A 9,193-nucleotide genomic window follows, 5' to 3' on the forward strand; every position below is an offset into this window, starting at 1 on the left:
TCACAGACGGGGGATAACAATGTATATTGTGGGTAAATTCCATGATCACAAAGTCAAGGAAACAGTTACTCACTAAATCCAGAAATGTGTAATCCATAATATACAATGATCAGCCTTCCAGGATCTTGTAGGACATTGAGACAAATACTGCACATGAGTGGTAGGAAGTGCGTTTGATTACAAGACGATTAAAGAAAAAAATAATTATGTACATGTGCACAATTTCTTTTGGCTTTTCTCTTAACTTTCCAAGGTAAACATCACTACAACATCATGATAGAAAAGATGGGAAACATTTTCAACAACAGTATGCTGCGGATGAGCAAGCCAGTCCACATAAACATTGGAACAGGGGGGAGCCTCATGGCTTTTGAGTAGTGTGAGGACCAGCAGGAAGTACTGTGAAATGGTTTATAAATCATGAGAATGGTTGATAGGTTTCTTTAAGTACAGTATAAAGTTTGCAGTCAATGCAAAGTGACGGTGGTTCAAGGATGGAGGTTTATTGCTAAGACCTAATTGTTTGGCAATATGGAAGACAACATCACTCTGCCACAGCACACACCCTTGTTAGCTCAAGATCTGAAATGTTTGAGAGATAGAAAATTATCTTCACAGTTGATTGCATCATCCAGACGTAAGAAAGCCAGAATAGCAATGAATATAATGAGCAATGTACTAAAATATAAAAAGATAGTTGATATTTAATTGTGATGGGCAGAGTAAAAGAAACGCAGGAACATTAAAGACCCCAATGCAGGACACGATAAATATACCATAGATATTCTTTCCAAGATTGCTGATTTCAATGATGGTCATCTGATTCTGTAAGGAGACCTACATTTGAAATGGGATGAAATATTAAACAGGTCAGGAAATGGTCATAGTAATCCAGCATGTTCCTCTACATAATTGCAGGTTGGTTGCACAAGTCAATCTCACAGGTCAGTGCTGCAGTGCTGATGTTGCTGTGGCCTGACCTGAAATTAGGGTTCTTTCCTCATCTTGTGAAGCCTGTCTGGAGTTAGAAACACTGACTGTGCTTAAAGTTCTTTTCTGATGTATTTGCTGGATAAAAACATATGAGACCTTCGCTAATGGGGTTGTGACCTGTCATGATCTGTGGGCATGTCCTCGTGTTATGCGGACTATCAGGATTGAACATTTTTGATTTGCTTTCACTGTTGGAACTGCATTTTTAACAAGGAAACACATGTCTGAGGCCTGTGCGGAAGTGTTCTGGTCTCCCCAAGATGTGAGGGCTTGTTCCCTTTCCTATCCCAGGTATCTCCAACAATCCTCTGACAGGCCCTCTTGAAATCCCACACCTGTAATGGAAAGCAAGCTCAGATTTCAACATGTCCACCTCTCCCTGTTAGGTTTTTTTTTAACCATTTTAGCATAACAACTGGTCACCTTTTCATTTATTCAGTGAACATCCAATACATCAAGTGATTATTTGGGGGCTATTTTCTCCAAATTAAATGTGACTAAAATGAATTAATATTGAAATATGTGACCTGAGCCACACCTAACACAGCCCTGTAGTCAAAACTGACATCACATCAGACCACATCACTTATCACTCTACACTAGACACAAAAATCAGAACCACCAAAAGGCACAGACCTGGCATGCATGAACGATTCAGGTGTCCTTACCAGCCCACAAATGAAGCAAGGACACTCGCTCAGAGAGTAGCCCATGTGATCATAAACCCCAAGCACACCATAAAAGATAGCGATCAGATACACAACATAATTATTCATGACAGGGTTCATCCAGGTCACATCCCAACAGACTGTTCATCAGAAATGTGTAGGAAAATATTGTTTCACAGAGCCTGTTTACTCGTGATCTCAATGGATCAAAACAATTGCAAAGTAATCTTGCTCTGCTCCTTCTTACAAAGCCAATCCATTTACATGCAGTTCTCCAAGCTCCAAGAGACAATGAAAATGTCAGCAGCTGTGCTTCACGAAGCCCAATAAGATAACATAGCTAGAGTGATGTGTGTATATGATGTGTGGTGAGACAGGGTAAAAGGGGTACAAAGGTTTGTGGAGCATTTGCCCTGCGGTGTCTGCAGTAAGAGATTGGAGATGGAAATGTAATATAAATTACTGGTATGCCATACAACTAGTTCGTTTGCTTTTACAGAGCGCACCTTATTTCAAAGGCTCGAGAAACGCGCCCCCACACACTTTCTCCTGAGCCAAATATAGAATCATCTCAGAACGGACACTCAAGTCCTGCCTGCTTCCCAGGTGACAGCGAGGCACACACACACACACACACACACAGCGTCCGTGGCACTGCAGGTCGTTAAGGTGCTCAGGTTGCAAATGAATTTCTTTTATTAGGGGCAGAACCTTTCATATGCATGATGGAACATTTCCAACTCAAAGAGCTCGTGCTTTAAGTCACTAATCAAATGTTTTCAACATCATGAATAAAACCAAGCTGGAGGGTTTTTGACAAAATCTCCATTGCTATCTAAATGTATTACACAGCTTCTATCGCATGTCTTAAATCGCTGAAAGTCCAGTGGGCATAAATAGATTTTCAAGTTGCCATCTTGCATTATGGGACTTATAGTTTACCATTCGGAAAGTGAAAATGAAAGCCACAGTGATATTCTTGTGGTTTACCATGTTGCTATAAGGATTTTACATGCTATCACGTGGCTTTATTATGCAATTTGTACTTTTGTAAGTAAACTCTATAAGACATTATTACTGGAGGCCTTAAAATACAAACTATGTGTACCAAGTAAAGCTTGAAAGGTATGTGGTCAAATTTGAAGAGTGAATTAGAATCCTGTACCTAGCAGAATAGTACAAAGGACCGGTAGTATTTCAGGTAGGTTTCATCCGGGTTTGCATAGATATTATTGAATGGGGACAGAATAAATGAGGGAAAGGGGATGCCTGACTCAGGGCAGTGGACTTGCCCAAGGTGGTGGGCTTAGTTAACCCCCCCCCCACCGCAAAACTCCAGAAACACAGGCAGTTGAAACGCATGGTGGTTACATAATGCATCATGGCGGTAGAACAGAAGAGTATCAATTACATGCATGATGGGGGGGGGGTGGAACTGATTAGTACCAAGTTGTGTTTTAGTGTAGAGTGCTCGATTCGGCTCCCTTTCTCCCCAAGGCAAGTGTGTGCGGGGGGTGGGGTGCTCTGGCTGGTGCAACTAGGAGGGAGGTTGTGGCAGGTAGGAGGGACATGCTCGGAAGTAGGAAAGCTATTAGCGCATGGTGGGTAGAGGGTCAAAAAGTACAGAGGACGAGAGGGAAAGTGAACAAAAGTGAGGGCTCTGTAATACATATGACAAAACACATTAGCATTATTGCAAAACATTATTACATCTCATCAACTTCGATCAAGGTGTGGGTGGGTGTACTTCATCTGAACCTCACACCCGCGAAAGAGGATCAGTTGCTCTATTGGAGCCTATGTAAACTCTACCTAGCCCTGTCCTTTCAGTGTTTCCCCTGCCACCCCCAAACATTCCTTTTCCTGCACCACAGCTCCTCCCCTTTCCCCATCCCTCCTACATCTCCTTTGCTGTGGTCCCAGGGCATCCGTATGCCCTGCAAGTTGGACCTCCAGTGGTGGCGTGTGTCGCTGCTAATAGGTGTACACCAAAGACTCACGCTGCTCGATGTGTCCACCGACATAGCATCAGCCCACACTTTGCCACTGCGACTCCATCTCCAAACAAGCACCTCACAACCTCCCTCTGACCTCCCATGCCAGGAGCTCCCAACCCACCTCCCCCTGTGTGCATTATCTTGCAATCAATAACACAACACACAATTGTTTGTGGGTTGGAAAGGCTGCAGATGCTTTATTAGGCAGGAGGTAACTTACAGGTGATCCGTTTCTACCATGCATACTCAGAGTTCTACACTAAGAATGGGGTCCTTATAATTACTGCACCCCCACCCTAGTTTACATGCACTTCTGCATGGCTTGCGCCCTTCCTCAGTTTCCAAGATCACCTGACGTCTTACGCCCTTGCTAGTTTCCCAGATCTCCCACCCCCTGAACGATCTTACTCACTCCCAACAGTCTTTATACCCTGAACAACCAACCATACCCCAACCCAACTCTCTGTTTCCCCACCCACCTTCCCCCTCTCTATCCCCTCTCATTCCTCCTCTCAAACTCTCACCTTCATTTCTTACCCTCTCACTCTCACCTTTTGTCACTCATATTTCCTCAATGGCACCCTCTATCAATGGCTACCTCCCTCGCTCTATTCCCCTTCTCATTCTGTTGCACACCTGCACCCCTTCTCGCATCCTCCTTTGACACTTTGCAGTCTCCTCCTTGCACCCTGGTGCCTATCAATGCAAAATGCAAGCAGCAGTAAACGCCAAAGCTATTGCCATTGCCAATGCTTGTTTAAATACTCTCCGCCTCACACATTGTACTCAAGCACCAGCCTTCTCTAGCAAGTCTCCAACTTCAAAAGGTTAAGAGTTGGTGAGTCATAACTTTCGGCCGAAGTAAAGAAATGCGGAAATTATATTCCTTTAAAAACAGCGGTCCGCCTCTCCCACCGGCCTACTCAGAAGATGTGGATTTGTCCCAAACACATGTGTTCCTCTTAGATTGGCTCTGCTGGTTGGTAATATGGTCAGTATTCATCCTGTCATCACTGTAACCCCTTCATCCATATCGGGTATTTAATTTACCTTTCATTGTTTTGCCCATTTCCCACCATGTTTTTTAGTTGTCTTCTAGTCTCTTATTATGATTCACAGTTTTTCATTCTGTAAATTCTAAATTTAAATATTTTGTTTTATTAATATATATTTGGTTTTTTGTTATTTCTTTATTTCATTTGTGTACTTATTTATTTTTAATTTGTGAATTTTACTAAAACATATAGCGTACAACAGGCAATGTGTTTGAGTTATGTGCTACTCTAAATCTGTCTCAGTTATCCAGAATGTTTTTGATATGCTCCAGACAATGCAGAACTGCTTCTCTCAGCCCTGCCTACTGCAGCTTAGTTTATCTAAATGGTAAAAGTGCCAGGCTTCCAATGTCCACTTTAATTATTATTTATTTAATGTGTTTAGTTAAAAACATTACACACATTTTATATTAATAAAAGACACAATATATAGAATAAATATAGATATACATTAAATCTGTAACGGTTTACTGAGAAGCCACCCTCAACACAGAGATTCCCTTCCCTCCCCAATCAAGTGGTTGGTCAACAAACTATTTATCCGATTATTTTTTTAGCTCTATCTCAGACCCATATCATGCCCCTTGGAATCTTTGCCCCTGAGCTAACAATGAGCCAAGAACCAGGCTGGTGTACGGGAAATAGATAATAGAAATAATAAAAATAATAGAAACTGTGAAAAACACCACTTTATCCGTGGCACACACAATCAACTTCTCTCAGCACAAATAAATCACAAATAAATCACAAAAGTGAGTTAAAAAGAACACAGACACAATTCTATCTATAAATTTCACTTCACAAAATAATTGCACTGATCAATAAAGAAGGCTCTTATGAAATGTTGTGCGATTTTGATTTTCCTGCAGACTTAAAAGGCTATCAGCAGGATTGCTTTGGTCTAGGTTGGGAAGCCAGACGGAAAAATTGGAATGCTTTGGGGAATTTTGGATTTCAGCCCCCCCTTACTGAAAGGCCTGTGCTGGGGAAGGCGGATAAAAAGGGTTGGACTGATTTAAGAACAAAGTAACCCCTCTTCCTCAAAGAAGTCGGGGTCAGCTGGACAACATGGATTACCTAATTAAATTATAGTCTATAGTTTCCAGCGCACACTGGGAAGTGAGCTTTGTTAATTTCGAATTTTAACTAAATTCACCCTGTAGTGTTCTGCCAAATGGGGAATTAATTAAATTAATATTTTTGGTTAAATAGGCCAAGGATCTAGACAGTTTTGCCCCCCCACCCACTATGAAGGGAAAGGATTCAAGGCAAGTGTGAGTTTCGAAGAATCTACCTTTGGCCTAGCCCTGCGTGGGTGACCATTTTGTGGAACTTCAACAAATCTAAGTCAGGGGGAAAGGGGGTGGTGCAATCTGACCCCCGTTACTGCCTAATATCTCAGCAAATATGTATCTCAGGATCTCACGTCAGTGTGCACTTTACTGTGTAACTGCCAAATTTCTCTGCTACACACACACACATACCAAACAAGGAATAGACACGAGAAATAAGATAACAATAGACACAAATGAAAACACATGAATCAATTCAACAATAAAAACACTTTGATTCATGCACAGCGATGTGCATGGTAAACAGTACTAGCAAAGCATGGGTGCAATATACTGGCTTCTATGCAAGCAATCTAATAACAATTATCTAGTCCTGCTGGATCAACAATGCTAATAACAATGCATGCCTAATAACAACAAATGTGGCCTAATAACAATTCACAAGCGTCAGCATTTCTCTCTCTCATCACCACACATTGCACACCAGCTCTCTCTCTCATAAGGCAATCTCTTCTGATGAATCTCCCCTTTCTTTCAGTGTGTCAAACCCCTGCAAGTATGTGTGTGAGTGTGTGTGTGTGTGTGTGTGTGTGTGTGCCTATCTCCCATGTCCCAACAAGCTAGTCAATCAGTTTGGCCTAAGTCTCAATCAGCAATACTCCCCATTTGCATGGTCGAGCTTCCCAAGCTCCCACCATGACTCGAATGTGTCCCATATCTCTGCTCTCCAGCTCCCTCCCAGCCAGTCCCCGCACAGCCTCGCACAGGCCCCTTACTTGGCACCTCAGTGGTCTGCATCTGCTGCCAAAGCTCCATGCTAGATCGATCTCAAACTCTGCTCTCATCTGCTCTCCCAGTCTGCTCTCCCAAGCTGCATGTCAGCCGATTCTCCAAAAGCCTCACCTTGCATCCCAAAATGCTTCCGATCTCCCAAAGCCATCCAATTCTGCAGCACCCAAAACGCTTCTAACTACTAACCAACACTTGCTTCACAAATATAGTGTCAAACGACGTACATACATCTCTATGGTAACGTGTCAAAACTCTCTTAGCAAGTATTTCTCTAAAAGCAGACAGCCAAGTGCCTAAAGGTCTGTCAACGTCAGTCTTGTACTCTGTAGTTCAAGGTGTTCTAGTCATCGTGACATTTCAAAGCAAGATGGAACCGCTTTCAATATTATGTCTATCTGTCGTCATATATGGCCTTCTATGTGTTACGAAATCATACTACCATCCTCCCATCATTGTCAGGTAAAGCTGGCTTCCACCGCAAACCTGAGCAAAAGTACTCCATTCCCCCACCTCAGCTAACGAAAAGCTTGTGCAAAGGCCTCACTCTATTCAAATGCCTCCCACCTTCCTGTTGTCTGCTCAGAGCAGGCCCAGGGCCTGATAAGCCAGCCCGCATTCCTCCTGCTCGGGCAAAGGTGACCTAATTTGTTGACATTTTTCGATTCACAGTCTACCATAACAATTCTCTGCGCACAGAGTGGAGCTGCTTCTCTGTCTCTCTCAATGAAATGGCTTCAGAATGGCACAGGCCTCATGTATTCATTCTAGTGTTTAGCACATTCTCTCAAACCCAAGCGCTACATAATGTACTCAATGGATAATTCTAGAGGCATCTCTTTCAACATATATGACAATAACATAACTAAGCAGACCCTTCATATAACAGGGCCTATTTCTCTCTTCAAATGCATAGTCAAAGTGTCTTTCAAATGTGGCATAACAATGTAGATATAATGGATAACTAATGTCACTAATAGGAATGAATGATGGATGAATGAATTACTGTTTGATTACATAACAGGCAAACATAATATCTGGTTTTACAAAGACCCCCCCACACCTTTTGGTTTTCCAGGGCTTAGTTCTACTTACATTGCAAGCCTCTGTTTAAGGTTGAAGAAAGCCAGCGGCATCTCAGGACACTGTGGAAACATAGGTCAGGGGTCTGGCCACTCCACTCTCAAAGATGGCCCCCCGCTCTCCACCACAGGACCCAATCAGCTTTGATGCCTTCCTAGAAATAGACACCTCCACCCAGAGGCACTCTCAGCAATCACCTCTGGTGTTTCCTTACAGCCGTCAGATGGTAAGTTTAATCAGCCTTCTCTCTGTCCTCCTGTCTTTCTCCTTTTTCTGTCTCCCCGGTTATTGTGTGTCCTGTCCTAGTGCAGTCCCCCTTATATAACAGAAATGGCATCACCAATCTTACAATCTTGGGGAAGTACCCTGCAATAAACCCTGCCACTAGGATTGGACAGTTACCCTCTCTCTCTCTCTCTCTCTCAGGATTGGTTTAGGGGTTTGGAGCAACATCTGTCTATTCCCATTCGTCATCATCCTTTGTTCTCCTTTCAACTTTTTGCCAAAAACTAGTTATGTATCACAACTTTATAATTGTACTAGCAACTGCCATACTAAACATATTTTCTGTTTTAGCTGATCATGGAGAATTATATGAGCGATCGCCACATCTGTACGATGTAGAATGGCCATGTAGCACATTTTTGTTGTTTCCATAAAATGCACAACAGTTACGAAGACGTAAGTTATTAAGCATATTCCTAATTTCATTTTCCACCTTTTCACCAACTCTCATATTTGGAACATGCTCAGATCAACCAGAAACCTAGTGTAACTGCCTGTTACAGTTCCCAGAGTCACAGGTAGATGCATTTTATATCCACAAAATCAACTGGAAATTACATTAAAAAAACTGAACCAATCCACAATATGGTTGCTGTGCAAAAATGCCTAAATAATAATAGTCTTTTTACATTAATTGGGAGTGTTCCTGTTCAGCAAATGGGAGGTCTATCTCATCCAGCACAGCCATCTGTCTCCCTGGGCCAGCCTGTGACAAGAGTTTTTTCTATGAGTTGGTAGTGTGGATGTCTTCTGACCTCACACCTTTTAGTGATTCTCCAGCCAATGATGGCTTTCTTTGAAGTCCCTGCTTTCCTAGCCAACAGATCTGGAGAATACTGAATGCTGACACCTTTAGCAGCACCAAATTTTATTGCGGGGTCATTAGATGGGAAATGTGACGTCCATGCTGGAAGTGGGGTTTTCCTTTGTTACATTTTTCCCTCAGTCAGAAACAGGTTTTTCTTGAAGACTAAGGGACTAATTCATGGGATTATGTGCACTGAGAAACAGGGATTTGTGCACCATTCTGC

Source organism: Ambystoma mexicanum, chromosome 11, assembly GCF_040938575.1.
Source record: "Ambystoma mexicanum isolate Mex_15411 chromosome 11, UKY_AmexF1_1, whole genome shotgun sequence".
NCBI classification, from domain to species: domain Eukaryota; kingdom Metazoa; phylum Chordata; class Amphibia; order Caudata; family Ambystomatidae; genus Ambystoma; species Ambystoma mexicanum.